Raw genomic sequence first — 15,662 nt, forward strand, 5'->3', positions numbered from 1 at the left:
TCTTATATATATTTTATATATATATATATATATATATATATATATATATATATATATATATATTGTAGACAGTTAAAGGATGGAGTATATCTCCCTCCCAGGCTCTTAGTCTGAAAACAGGGTGGCTGTCCAGTCCACAACTTCAGTCTACTTCTCAGAAAACTCAGTTGTAGGCAGTCTACTTCTCAGAAAACTCAGCTGTAGGCACTGGCCCCATTACTGGGGTATAAAAGACTGCAGCTCTAAGGAGTACGTGTCTGACAAGCTTTGCCTGGAGTATACTTTACAATAAAACTGAAGTAAGTTTGATGTACCTGCTAGTCCAGTGTGTCATTGCCGACCCCACCCCTGGAGGACTTTCTTACATATGGTGTTTGGATGCTGGCAGCAATCCTTACTGCGAAGGGCAATGGCACGACAACTGGTGAATGTCCTGGGTAAAGCCTGCAATTGCAATGCAAGCACCAACCCCAGCTATGGAGGAGCTTTTGGCACGGATGGATTGGCTGACGGAGGTCCTCCTAAAACATCCTGCCCTAAGGAAGGAAGGAGCTCCGACTACAACTTGGCCCAGAGAGACTGTACAGAAGTTTCTGCAAAAGATGACCTCTGATGATGATATTGAGGCCTATCTGACTGTGTTTAAGAGAACCGTCAAATGAGAGAAAGTCTCAAGGCTGAGTGGGTTGAGGTTCTAGCACTGTTCCTCACTGCGGAACCACAGAAGGCATACCATGACCTCAGTAATCACGAGGTTAATGACTATGCCAGGTTAAAAGTAGAGATCCTGGCTCGTCTGGGTGTTACAGCGGTGGTCCGGGCTCTGAGAGTGCATAATTGGAGCTACAGGTCCGACCAATCAGCCAGGTCGCAAATGTTTGACCTGTACCATCTGGTAAAGAAATGGCTGGAACCGGACGTTTGCACACCCGCCCTGATGGTCGATAAGGTCGTGGTGGCTTGTTATACCCGTGCCCTGCCGGCAGATCTGCAATGCTGGGTCAGCCATGGAGGAACCAGGGATGCTAACCAGCTGGTAGATCTGGTCGACCGCTACACTGCAACTGAGAACTACCTCCGGGACGTCAATTCCATCCAGACCCCCGCTACAAGTCCCATGCCTACCTGGGGTAAGAGACCACTAGATGCCGGGGGAAAGCTGTGGCATGGCGGGAAGGAGGTCGGGCCACCGGAAGGGGCACCATTGGAGTTGAAAGGCTCTGATAGCGCCAACCAGTTTTCTAAACCAAGGAATCCAGGGCCTTTGTGGTGCTGGAGATGCCAGGGGCTCGGGCATGTGTTGGCTCAGTGCCCTATGACCAATGAGCCTAAGAAGTGTGACGGTGCTTGGCACCGGTCGTTGTTCGCAAATCCTATTTGCAATGCCTCACAGAGACTAGAGACTGAGCCACAACTGTGTCGCATAAGTGTAAACCACCATTCTGTGGAGGCTCTATTGGACTCGGTAGCCTGGTCACCTTAGTGCATGCTAGCCTGATAGCAGAAGGCTTCATACCGGGTAAGCACATAAGTGTGGTATGTATACATGGTGATACAAGGGTGTATCCTATGGCACAGTGTAACTTTGAAACTCATGTCGGAACCGTGACCTACGATGTAGGTGTTATCACAGCATGATATTAAGGCGCGATTTTCCTGTATTCTGGGACTTGTGGGGAAAAATGATAATCGCTTCCAAAGAGACTGACGCAAACCCAGCTGACCTTATACCTCCGCAGGATAGTGGGGTAAATGTGGACGTTGAACCAGAGAATATAACTTTTCCTTTACAGGTCTTGGCTGGAGATGACGCTGAAGAGGAAGTCTACCCCTCGGTTCAGGATGTGTCCGATCTGGAGGATGCACCTGAGAACTTTGAGACAGCCCAGTTAAGGGAACCCACTCTTATCAATGCAAAAGAAAATGTCGTAGTGATAAATGGTATGTTACAGGAACCAGGTTCTGACCCACGGTTCCCCCATTTTGCCATGAATAATAACTTATTGTATAGAGTAACAAAAATAAGCGAGAAAGTGGTGGAACAGTTGGTCGGGCCAAAGCCGTACAGGCGCAAGGCGCTAGACTTAGCACATAATCATGTATTAGGAGGACATTTAGGAACTGATAAAACACAGGATAGAATTCTTCAAAGGTTCTTCTGGCCATAGGTATACAAGGACATAAAGGAGTACTGTGAGTCGTGCCCCACCTGTCAGATCACCACTCCTGTGTCGCACTTCCTCAGTCCCTTAGTGCCTCTCCCGATTATAGAGGTTCCCTTTGAGAGAATTGGAATGAATTTAGTGGGTCCCATAGCCAAGTTGGCTAGAGGGCATCAATACATTTTGGTCATGTTAGATTATGCCACTCGATACCCTGAGGCAATCCCTTTAAAAAGCCCTACTGCCAAAAACATTGCACGACAGTTGTCCCTTATGTTCTCTAGAATAGGTCTCAAGGAAATCCTCACAGACCAAGGTATCCCGTTCATGTCCAAAGTAACGAAAGAAATGTGTCACCTCTTTAAAATTGATCACATACGAACCTCAGTGTACCACCCTCAGACAGATGGGTTGGTGGAGAGCTTCAATAAGACCCTGAAGCAAATGCTAAAGCGGGTAGTGCAGAAAGATGGTCGGGACTGGGACCGTCTGTTAACTTATCTCATGTTCTCCATAAGAGAATTACCGCAGGCTTCCACAGGCCATTTGAGTTGCTGTATGGTCGGCACCCCAGAGGGTTGTTGGTTTTAGCCAGAGAGACCTGGGAGACCGAGTCTACTCACTATAGGAGCGTCATAGAGCACGTGGCTCAGATGCAGGCCCGCATTAATACTGTAATGCCCATTGTCAGGAAACACTTGCAGAGGGCACAGGAGGCCCAAAGCAGAGTGTACTATCGTTCTGCCAGGGTGAGAACCTTTAGTCCTGGTGACTGAGTTCATCTTGGTACCTACTGTAGAGAGTAAATTCCTCGCTAGATGGCAGGGTCCCTACAAAATCGTTGAAAAGGTAGGCGATGTAAACTATAGAGTGCACCAGCCAGGGAAAAGGAAGCTGTATCAAGTGTACCATGTTAATTTAATAAAACTCTGGAAGGACAGAGAAGCTTTGGCTAATTCAAGCATTGGGAGGGGTGGGCCGCAGTCCTCCCTGCCCGATGTTAGAGTAGGTGAGGCCCTCCCGTTGTGCCAATGGCAGGAGGCAAAAGAGTTCCTGCAAAGAAACAGAGACAAATTTTCTGACCTGCCAGGTTGTACATACGTATAAAACATGATATCATAACTGAACCCGGGATGAAAGTAAACTTAAAACCGTATAGGATTCCAGAAGCATGTAGGGAAGCAGTTTCTGCTGAGATTAAGCGCATGCTGGAATTAGGGGTGATAGAGGAATCAAAAAGCGAGTGGCCAAGCCCCATTGTGTTAGTTCCCAAACCAGATGGTACCTGGAGGTTTTGCAATGATTTCAGGAAGTTAAATAAAATCTCCAAACTTGATGCGTATCCCATGCCCAGGGTTGATGAATTAATTGAGAGACTGGGTAATGCCAGATATATCACCACACTTGACCTTACCAAAGGGTACTGGCAAATACCTCTGACTGACAAGGCCAAAGAGAAAACGGCCTTCTCAACCCCAGAGGGCTTGTTTCAGTACAAAGACATGCCGTTTGGACTACATGGCGTGCCTGCTACCTTTCAAAAGTTAATGGATCGTATTTTGGAGTCTCACCGTAACTATTCTGCTGCGTACCTAGATGATGTCATAGTCTATAGTACTAATTGGGAGAGTCACCTTGGGAAGTTACAGGTGGCCATGGATGCCATAAAAGGGGGAAGGTTTAACACTAAACCCTGGAAAATGTGCACTAGCCGGGGAGGAAGCCAAGTACCTTGGCTATGTTATTGGCCATGGCGTCATTAAACCCCAGGTCAACAATGTAGAGGCCATACAGCCATGGCCTAGACCTTTAACAAAAAAAACAGGTCAGAGCTTTTTTAGGAATGACCAGGTACTACCGTAGGTTTGTGCCTAACTTTGCCTCCATTGCAGCACCACTTACGGACTTGATGAAAGGGGGCAAGTCAGTAATGGTGGCATGCACAGCCGAGGCCGAGCGGGCCTTTCAAAGTTTAAAATCTGCTCTTTGCCAACAGCCAGTATTGATAACGGCCGACTTCTCGAAAGAGTTCATTGTGCAGACGAATGCTTCTAATGTAGGGTTGGGTTCAGTGTTGTCCCAGTCCATAAATGGGGAAGAACATCCAGTACTGTATTCAAACCGGAAGCTCCTGCAGAGAAGAATTACGCTATTGTTGAATGTGAATGTTTAGCAGTAAAATGGGCATTGGAAACATTGAGGTACTATCTCTTGGGGAGAGAGTTCAAATTGGTGTCAGACCATGCCCCCTTGACCTGGATGAAGCAAAATAAGGAAAAGAATGCGAGGGTGACAAAGTGGTTTCTTTCGCTTCAGAACTTCAAGTTCACCCTCGAATATAGACCAGGCAAGTCACAAGGTAATGCTGGTAATGTCTGTTCACCAAAAAGGCACAGCCCTCCGGTCTGGAGAAAAGGAGGGGATATGTAGGCAGTTAAAGGGTGAAGTGGTGGATGGAGTATATCTCCCTCCCAGGCTCTTAGTCTGGGGAGGGTGGCGGTCCAGTCCACAACTTCAGCCTACTTCTCAGAAAGCTCAGCTGTAGGCACTGGCCCCGTTACTGGGGCATAAAAGACTGCAGCTCTAAGGAATCAGTGTCTGACAAGCTGAGAAGGGAGCACTACCTTACAGCGGGGACCTGAGCACCCTGCGTGGTGCATCTTTGCATCTGATGTGTTACATGGACTTTTCTATTGGCTTTGCCTGGAGTATACTTTACAATAAAACTGAAGTAAGTTTGACATACTTGCTGGTCCAGTGTCATTGCCACCCCCACCCCGAAGGACTTTCTTGCAATATAACCCGCAAATAAGTAAAATACACCTCATCAAAAATCTTGATCCACAGCCAACCTCCAAAGAGGAGAGTGAGCAGGAAGTGCATGAAAATCCATGGAGGGATATGTTCTCATTTAAAGTCACTCACATTAAAAGACTGTTCCACACAGCAAGAGGTGGACATTGATTGGATTAAAAAATTGTACAGGCTATATGCTATGATTAAGTCTTAGCGTTTTGCCAAAATAAGATGGACCCTATTTGCACATGTGAGCATTTTTACCTTTCTATGGATATATCCAATGTAAAACAGCCTATGGGCTTTTTCTTGCATCACACTTTGACCGCTTTTTCGTGACCTTTTTGGTAACATTAGATTTGTGACATGTCAGGCAAGGTCAAAGTTCCTATGTTAAGGCTAGCGACGCTGTTCTGCTTCAGCTCCTTCACACTGGTAAAGACGATATCAGGCACCCCCACAATCTATATGGAAGCTTCTGGATGTGAGGTATTTTCACATGGAAACAGCCTCGCATCCCTGCGCAGCTGAAGGAATTCCCCAGCGTGGCTGTCACAGCCATGGCAGGGATCGCGATGTTCTCCCATTGTTTCAATGGGGCTGGCACTGAAAACAATGGGTGGTATCACAAAAAGAAAGTACATGCTGCAATTTTTTTCCTGCATAGCATCGCAATAACATTATTTTTTCCACAATAACCCCTTAAAGACCTATAGCATATACTGTATGTATGATCCCGCCAGATGTAGTCCAGTGTCCTCGTAGACAGTGGGACAGATGTGCTTCTGCAAGGACTGTATTACATTTTTACCTCATCATCACTGATCAGATACAATTGGGTACAGAAATGATCTAACAGCAGGAAGATTAATGATTGGGTGCAAATATCCATGAATACACTAGCAGCACATCAAAGAGCATTAGAAGGCTTTTGCTCAACAGCAATTTTTCAAGTTTTGAAGATGCTTTTGGGCATCTGGCCTCAATGTGTGTGAAGATGGTCACATCTCAGTGAGCTTTGTCGCAAAACCTCTATAGCGATGGATATAAAGCATGTCCCCAGGATATTTTATGGGAGATATTACACTGTTATCTACAAGATTTCAGGAGATGACCTGTAAAAGACAAACAAAATTTGGCTTGAAAAAGTTGATGGACTTCTTTACTGCTTCTTTATGGCACTGGAAGTATCAAGGACGAGATGGCTTCAGGCCCTGACTACCTGGAGGACTCACCAAGGAATGCAGTGGATTTGGAAGCCTCTCTGCACTGATGAGTAGCAACCCATTTCCAGGGCAGAAAAGCCCCTCACTGTGGCTCTGGGAGAGGGGAAAAAATCCCAAGGCTCTGACAGTGCAGCTATACCACGCCTTGCCAACATGATGAAGTCTTGCACTGTCTGCAATGTAGGCCTTACCTCCACTTATGAAAGCTCGAAGAAGCAGAGGCCCAGTTTAAGGGCTGAAACGCCTGCTTTTTCAGAAGATCAGCATGGTCTAACCTATCCTATGGAAGTTATTGTCCCTTTTTTGAATATCCCTTGCTCTGATCAGGCTGCCTCTGAATTATTTATTAAGGAAATGGTTATTGCTCTGAGGGGCTCGATTCAAAAACACTTTTCATCCCATGCAGCTAAATATAACTCCTCCATAGAAAATTTAGGAAGCAGAGTAGATAACTTGGAAAATAATGATTTAATTAATGTACACTACAAGTAAAATGGGGATGTTGAGTCTATCAAAAATAAAATAGCTGGCTTAGAGGATCGGTATCAATGGAATAATATTAAACTGAGAGGGATTGTGAAGTAATTTTTTCCTTCTGCGCTTGCAGAATAAGTCCAAAAACTAATCAAAACACTCCTTCCCAATTCTACCTCTGAAAAAAGGATCATAGACAGAGCTATTAGGCTTCCTCAACCTAAATCACATTCAGAGAGACATGATAGTGCATATACACTTCCTTCACATTAAGGAATTGCTAATGTTTGCAGCAAAAAAGCTACAGAAACATCCAGCTCCTTAAGAAATTCACCTTTATACCAACCTGTCGCAAGTGACAATGCAAGCCAAAAAGAAATTTGTTCCAATTATCTTGATCCCCAGCAACAGCAAGATAATCTACAAATGGGGCTTTTCAACTAAGCTGTAAATGCATAAAGAAGATACATTCATCCTTGACAAACCAGAATAAGGATCTGCCTTGTTGTGGAGATAGGGTCTCTCAGTTTCTGAAAACATGCCTAATCATGAATTGAAAGGTCCCTCTCGGCTCTCTCCTGAGTGGAGCTCTGCCTCCAGCCCACCATAACTACTGTCTCAATCATTTTATTTATAGATGTCGCCACCTTAACTGCCTGGACTTGTTAACACTGTTTTTTTTTTCACGGGTTCAATATCAGTCTGCTGAAGTTTGAACTGTGGTTCTATTGTTTATTCAATTTTTAATTCTCCTTCTCTCCAATTAGCTTACCCCAGCAGTTGTGGAGAATATACTCCCTAGAATGCCTGGGCGGTTACCTTGGTGTGTGCTCAATCCTTTTATGTCTTATGTTATAACCCCTTAGTGACGAAGCCTGTTTTCGCCTTAGTGACGGAGCCAAATTTTGGAAATCTGACATGCGTCGTTCAACGTAGCATAACTCCGTAAAGGCTTTACATATCCAAGTGATTCTGCCATTGTTTTTTTGCCACATGTTGTACTTCATTTTGGTTGTAAAAAGAGACCAATATAATTTGTGTATATTTATTAAAAGTGCCAAAATTGGGAAAATTTTGAAAAAATTATCATTTTTTCACATTTTCAACTGTAATACCTCAAATATGTCCAAACATACTGTACACATTTTTTATAAGATATATATTTCCATCTGTTTACTTTATTCTGAATGCACATTTGAAAAACTTTTGTGTTTTTTTAACCATTTAGAGGAAATACAAATTTAACATTACTTTTCAGCATTTTGAGGAACACTTTGTTTTCCTGCACCAAGCCAAGTTTGCAAAGGCTCATTAGTGTCAGAATAATAGATACCCCCCAAAATGACCCCATTTTAAAAACTACACCCCTTAATGTATCCACTGAGGGGTGTCATGAGTATTTTGACCCCACAGTTTTTTTTCAGGAATTAATTAAATTTAGAGGAGAAAAAATAAAATTTCATATTTTTGCAAATATGTCATTTTAAAGGCATATTTTTTTCCTATAGTGCGGATATAGTGAAAACGAGGATTTACACCTCAAAATGGATACCCCCGTTTCTCCCGTGTCCAGAGACATACCCATTGTGGCCCTAATCTTATGTCTGGATGCACAACGGGGCCCAAAACGAAAGGAGTAGTCGGTGTCTTTCAGCACCTTTGTAGAGCTCTTGAGCAGCCAAAACCAAAGAGAACCCCCACAAGTGACCCCATTTTGAAAACTACACCCCTTAATGAATTTATCCAGGGGTGTACTGCCAATTTTGACACCACAGTTTTTGAATGAATTCAAGCAAAGCAAAAGAAAAAAAATGTGATTTTCGTTTTTTTGTCAATTCTGTCATTTTAAAAACTGCTTTTTTTGTACAGCACACTCATGAATGAAGACTTGCACCCCAAAATGGATACCCCTGTTTGTCCCGTGTTCAGAAACATACCCATTGTGGCCCTAATCTTTTGTCTGGATGCACAACGGGGCCCAAAATGAAAGGAGTAGTCGGTGGCTTTCAGAACAGAAATTTAGCATGAAGGTGATTTAGGCCCCATAGCACACTTGTAGAGCCCTTGAGCGGCCAAAACGACAGAGAACCCCAACAAATGACCCCATTTTGAAAACTAGACCCCCTAACGAATTTATCTACGGGTGCACTGTGTATTTTTTACACTACAATTTTTGAATAAATCTAAGCAAAGCAGTAGGAAAAAAAATTACAATTTTCATTTTTTTGGCAGTTGTATCAATTTAAAAACTGTTTTTTTTGTACAGCACACATAGGGATGAAGACTTTCACCCCAAAATGGATACCCCTGTTTGTCCCGTGTTTAGAACCATACCCTTTGTGGCCCTAATCTACTTAAAGGACACATGGCTAGGCCTATAATAGAAGGAGCATCCGTTGGATTTCAGGGTACAACGGAATAAATTCCAGGCCCCATTGCCCACTTATAGAGCCATTGAGCATCCAAAACGATAGAGAACCCCCACAAATGATCCCATTTTAAAAACTAAACCCCTTAACGAATTCATCTAGGGGTGTATTGCGTATTTTGACCCCACAGTATTTGAATAAATCTAAGCAAAGCAGAAGGAAAAAATTACGATTTTCATTTTTTTGGCAATTTCAACAATTTAAAAACTGTTTTTTTTTGTACAGTGTACATAGGAATGAAGACGTTCACCCCAAAATGGATCCCCCCGTTTGTCCCGTGTTCAAAAACATACCCATTGTGGCCCTAATCTACTTACAGGACACATGGCTAGGCCCATAATGGAGGGAACACTCGTTGGATTGCAGGGCACAACTGAATAAATTACAGGCCCCATTGCCCACTTGTACGGAATAAAAATTGACACCTTAAAAAAATATCCCCTCCCCCACACACTCCGCACCCTTTTTGGCGTTCCCTAAATCTTAGATAAAAGTAATAATGTGAACTGTGTAGTATTTCCAAAGACAGGGGTAATTACGGAGGCTGGTTGGGATGGGTACATGGGGCAATAAAACCGGTATCCCCCCTCATCTCATGCTTTTTGGGGGGTATTTCTTGACCTCAGTGGCGGGTATGGGGTGTAAAAAGTGGCGCTCCGTGAGTCTCCGTAAGCTTGATGAGGTGCGGCGGTCTCACACAGAAGGCGCTCAACAAGGTGCTCCTGGAACTGCATGAAGGCAAGCGTTCCCGGGGCTTCTTGTAAATTGCGTATTACAGGTAGTGGTCTGAATAACGCCGGGCTCTCGCAGCCGCAGGCGGAATCCGCTTGCGGAGGCCCGCAGCGGATCCCATCTGTGAGCCCGGCTGTGACCCTGTGTACAGCTGCGTAATGTACTGCGCATAACTGCCTACTCACACAGGCGGTAATGCGCAGTACTTTTTTTTGTTTGTATTTCCCGCACCGTCGCTTAGCGATGACGCGGGTACCCGCAGCCCGTATACAATGTAGTTGCGTATGGGCAGCGGGTATATCCGCGACCATGGAGCACAATGGGCTCTATGTTGCGGATATCCGCGGTAAAATAGAACATGCTGCGTTCTCTTTTCTGCGAGTGGATTACACAATTCCATCCCGCTAATGTGAGCGGAATTGTGTAATCCAATGCGATTGATCTGCGTATGAGCGCGGATCAGACGCATGCGGAATTCGTAATTCCTATCCGGTCATCTGAGACCGGCCTAAGGTAGATCACTACCTTTTTATCATGTGACCGGGGACCGCTCAACGAGGCCACCCGTCACTGCTCCAGGCTCTCCAGGCTTCATTGCTTGAATGATTACTTGTGAGGACCAAGATGACCGCCGTGTGAATCCCGGGTATGGGTAACCTCTCATGGTTAGGAGCAGCAAGATGGCCGCCGTAATCTCGCGAGACTACAAACGACACCTGTGTATACATTAGCTGGCAAAGATGGCGCTGTTGGCGTCTGCAACACCCTTTGAGTGATCTGAGGTGGTGGTAACAGTGTGACAGGTGCGCTCTCATCCCCAGTCAGGTGAGTTAGATACACTGCTAAGTACTATTAATTAATGTATGTTCTGATTGGTTGAGGCTTTCTATTTATATGAAGGGTATATGTGTATGTACTGAAAGCTTGAGAAAGACTCTACCTTTGTGAGTCAAAACGTTGCTGTAATCTGGTCGTTTTGGGAATAAAGACTCTTTCTACTGAAGAGACATGGATTGTGCTGGATTTATCATGTGATTTTTACAATATAACATCGCCTGGTGCTGCTCTCTTATATACTGCATCTCTGGATTGTTTGAATTAGTGATGGACCCATTGGCTGAAACCTTACGTTTAGAGATGAGCGAACATACTCGGTAAGGCGATATACTCTCGAGAGCATCGCCTTTTTCGAGTACCTGCTGGCTCGTCCCTGAAGATTGGGCGGGGCCGTGGGGGTCGGGGGCGGCGCGTGGGCAGGAGGGGGAACAGGGAGGAGAGTGAGAGAGAACCCTCTCTCTCCCTCCTGATCCCCTCTGCAACCCCCCGCTCACCCTTGGTTCCCCCCCCCCCCCCCCCCCGAATCTTCAGGGACGAGCCAGCAGGTACTCTAAAAAGGCAATGCTCTCTTGAGTATATCGCCTTACCGAGTATGGTCGCTCATCTCTACTTACGTTCAAATCTCAATATAAAGGGTATGGGATGCCATTTAGACAAACTGGGTCTTTTTGCCAACAACATCATTTTCACATTAACAGATCTTTGGAGCTCCCTGCAGGCAATCTCTTCTATCATAGCAACATTTGGACAAGTGTCAAGTAAATCAGAAATTCTGAGTTTTAACATTAACCACACTCTACAGGAACTTATACAAAAACAGTTTTTGTTTGCTTGGGAGAAAGAAGTGATTCCATACCTTGGTATAAAACTCCAGTTTCAATATGCAATATTTCTATGAGATATTAGTGTGGATTGGAGCTAACTCCAAGAAAACACACTTACTCAATTGCTGGGACCAATCAGTGGCAGCTCTCAGCTATTGAATGACAGCTGAGAACTGCCTTTGATTGTTCGTAGTGCTCAGCCAATCAGAGTCAGCCCATTCAGCAAGCGGGGACTTTAAAACCCCACCTGCTAAATACTCCTCAGAGCAGTGCAGGAGAAGAGTCAGCTGGAAGCAACTGAGCCCTGGCAGCTAAAGAAAGGTGAGTATGGTTTTTTTAAACTTTTGATCACTTTTTTCATGTTTTGCTGGAAAGGGCTTATATTTAAAGCCCTTCCCTGAAAAACAATTACAGGATGCTAGCAGCTGGATCCCCTACCCCAGCTGTCATCTGTGACAGCTGTGGTAGGGATGAAGAATTCCTTTGCTGCATCTGTCACAGATGTGGCAGGTGCAGCAGGGAATTCTTTTTCCTCGTGGGGATGAAGGAAACATCCCCGCTGGGACACGGCAGCGGCGAACAGGTAAGTATTAGAGATGACCGAGCACCAAAATGCTCAGGTGCTCGTTACTCGGGACGCAATTTTCGCGATGCTCGAGGGTTCGTTTCGAGTAATGAACTCCATTGAAGTCAATGGGCGACCCGAGCATTTTTGTATATCGCCGATGCTCGCTAAGGTTTCCATTTGTGAAAATCTGGGCAATTCAAGAAAGTGATGGGAACGACACAGCAACGGATAGGGCATTCAAGGGGCTACATGTTGGGCTGCATCTCAAGTTCCCAGGTCCCACTATTAAGCCACAATAGCCGCAAGAGTGGCCCCCCCCCACAATTTTTACTTCTGAAAAGACCTCATTAGCAATGCATACCTTAACTAAGCACCACACTACCTCTAACAAAGCACAATCACTGCCTGCATGACACTCCGCTGCCACTTCTCCTGGGTTACATGCTGCCCAATCCCCCCCCCCCAGGCACGAAAAAAGTGTCCACAGCGCAAACAAAAGTGTCACTGCGCAGCCTTCAGCTGCCCTCATGCCACACCACCCTCATGTCTATTTATAAGTGCGTCTGCCATGAGGAGGAACCGCAGGCACACACTGCAGAGGGTTGGCACGGCTAGGCAGCGACCCTCTTTAAAAGGGGCGGGGCGATAGCCCACAATGCTGTACAGAAGCAATGAGAAATATAATCCTGTGCCACCGCCATCAGGAGCTGCACACGTGGGCATAGCAATGGGGAACCTATGTGCCACACACTATTCATTCTGTCAAGGTGTCTGCATGCCCCAGTCAGACCGCGGTTTTTTATAAATAGTCACAGGCAGGTACAACTCCGCAATGGGAATTCCGTGTGCACCCACAGCATGGGTGGCTCCCTGGAACCCACCGGCTGTACATAAATGTATCCCATTGCAGTGCCCTGGACAGCAGAGCTAACGTCAGATTAAATGCAGGTGGGCTTCGGCCCACACTGCATGCCCCAACCTGACCGGGGTTTTTAATTCATAGACACAGGCAGGTACAACTCCCTATTGTGAAGTCCCTGTGGACCGACAGCATGGGTGGGTGCCAGGAAGCCACCGGCGGTACATAAATATATCCCATTGCATTGCCCATCACAGCTGAGGTAATGTCATGTTTAATGCATGACTGCATGACCCAGTCAGACTGGGGTTCTTTATAAGTAGACACAGGCAGGTACAACTCCCTATTGTGAAGTCTGTGTGGACCGACAGCATGGGAGGGTCCCAGGAAGCCACAGGCGGTACATAAATAAATCCCATTGCATTGCCCAGCACAGCTCAGGTAATGTCATGTTTAATGCAGGTGGGCTTCGGCCCACACTGCATGCCCCAGTCAGACTGGGGTTCTTTAGAAGTGGACACATGTAGTTACAACTCCGTGTGGACCGACAGCATGGGTGGCTCCCTGGAACCCACCGACGGTACATAAATATATCCCATTGCAGTGCCCAGCACAGCTGAGGTAATGTCATGTTTAATGCAGGTGGGCTTCGGCCCACACTGCATGCCCCAGTCAGACTGGGGTTCTTTAGAAGTGGACACATGCAGTTACAACTCCGTGTGGACCCACAGCATGGGTGGGTGCCAGGAAGCCACCGGCGGTACATAAATATATCCCATTGCAGTGCCCAGCACAGCTGAGGTAATGTCATGTTTAAAGGGGTTGTCCCGCGGCAGCAAGTGGGTCTATACACTTCTGTATGGCCATATTAATGCACTTTGTAATGTACATTGTGCATTAATTATGAGCCATACAAAAGTTATCAAAAGTTTTATACTTACCTGCTCCGTTGCTGGCGTCCTCGTCTCCATGGTGCCGACTAATTTTCGGCCTCCGATGGCCAAATTAGCCGCGCTTGCGCAGTCCGGGTCTTCTGCTGTCTTCAATGGGGCCGCTCGTGCAGAATGCCGGCTCCGTGTAGCTCCGCCCCGTCACGTGCCGATTCCAGCCAATCAGGAGGCTGGAATCGGCAATGGACCGCACAGAAGAGCTGCGGTCCACGGAGGGAGCAGACCCCGGTGGCCATCTTCAGCAGGTGAGTATGAAGACGCCGGACCGCCGGGATTCAGGTAAGCACTCTCCCGTTTGTTTTTTTTAACCCCTGCATCGGGGTTGTCTCGCGCCGAACGGGGGGGGGGTTAAAAAAAAAAAAAACGTTTCGGCGCGGGACAACCCCTTTAATGCAGGTGGGATTCGGCCCACAGTGCATGCCCCAGTCAGACTGGGGTTCTTTAGAAGTGGACACATGCAGTTACAACTCTGTGTGGACCGACAGCATGGGTGGCTCCCTGGAACCCACCGACGGTACATAAATATATCCCATTGCAGTGCCCAGCACAGCTGAGGTAATGTCATGTTTAATGCAGGTGGGCTTCGGCCCACACTGCATGCCCCAGTCAGACTGGGGTTCTTTAGAAGTGGACACATGCAGTTACAACTCCGTGTGGACCGACAGCATGGGTGGGTCCCAGGAAGCCACCGGCGGTACATAAATATATCCCATTGCAGTGCCCAGCACAGCTGATGTAACGTCAGCTTTAATGCAGGTGGGCAAAAAATTAATTGGATTACACTGTAGGCGAGGGCCCCAAAAAATTGGTATACCAACAGTACTAATGTACCTCAGAAAAATTGCCCATGCCCAACCAAGAGGGCATGTGAAACCCATTAATCGCTTTGGTTAATGTGGCTTAATTTGTAACTAGGCCTGGAGGCAGCCCAGTTAAAATAAAAATTGGTTCAGGTGCAAGTTTCAACGCTTTAATGAGCATTGAAACGTATAAAAATTGTTTACAAAAATTATATGACTGAGCCTTGTGGGCCTAAGAAAAATTGCCCGTTCGGCGTGATTACGTCAGGTTTCAGGAGGAGGAGCAGGAGGAGGAGGATGAATATTATACACAGATTGATGAAGCTAAAAGGTCCACGTTTTTGATGATGATAGAGAACAATGCTTCCATCCGCGGGTGCAGCCTACGTATTGTTTAGGTATCGCTGCTGTCCGCTGGTGGAGAAGAGAAGTCTGGGGAAATCCAGGCTTTGTTCATCTTGATGAGTGTAAGCCTGTCGGCACTGTCGGTTGACAGGCGGGTACGCTTATCTGTGATGATTCCCCCACCCTCTCTGACAAGACGCTAGCCGCAGGACAAGCAAGCACCTCCAGGGCATACAGCGCGAGTTCAGGCCACGTGTCCAGCTTCGACACCCAGTAGTTGTAGGGGGCAGAGGCGTCATGGAGGACGGTCGTGCGATCGGCTACGTACTCCCTCACCATCCTTTTACAGTGCTCCCGCCAACTCAGCCTTGACTGGGGAGCGGTGACACAGTCTTGCTGGGGAGCCAGAAAGCTGGCAAAGGCCTTAGAGAGTGTTCCCCTGCCTGTGCTGTACATGCTGCCTGATCTCTGCGCCTCCCCTGCTACCTGGCCCTCGGAACTGCGCCTTCGGCCACTAGCGCTGTCGGATGGGAATTTTACCATGTTTGTCCGCCAGGGTCCTGTGGTATAGCATCACTCTCGAACCCCTTTCCTCTTCGGGTATGAGAGTGGAAAGCTTCTCCTTATACCGTGGGTTGAGCAGTGTCTACACCCAGTAAT

General features: G+C 46.4%; 1 protein-coding gene across 3 annotated transcripts in view; it reads right to left on the reverse strand.

The window, feature by feature from the left end:
* GALNTL6 (polypeptide N-acetylgalactosaminyltransferase like 6) overlaps positions 1-15,662 on the reverse strand; it is a 1,489,735-nt gene that overhangs the window by 1,306,315 nt on the left and 167,758 nt on the right. The gene's annotated exons all lie outside the window — the stretch shown is intronic.

Source organism: Eleutherodactylus coqui, chromosome 7, assembly GCF_035609145.1.
Source record: "Eleutherodactylus coqui strain aEleCoq1 chromosome 7, aEleCoq1.hap1, whole genome shotgun sequence".
NCBI classification, from domain to species: domain Eukaryota; kingdom Metazoa; phylum Chordata; class Amphibia; order Anura; family Eleutherodactylidae; genus Eleutherodactylus; species Eleutherodactylus coqui.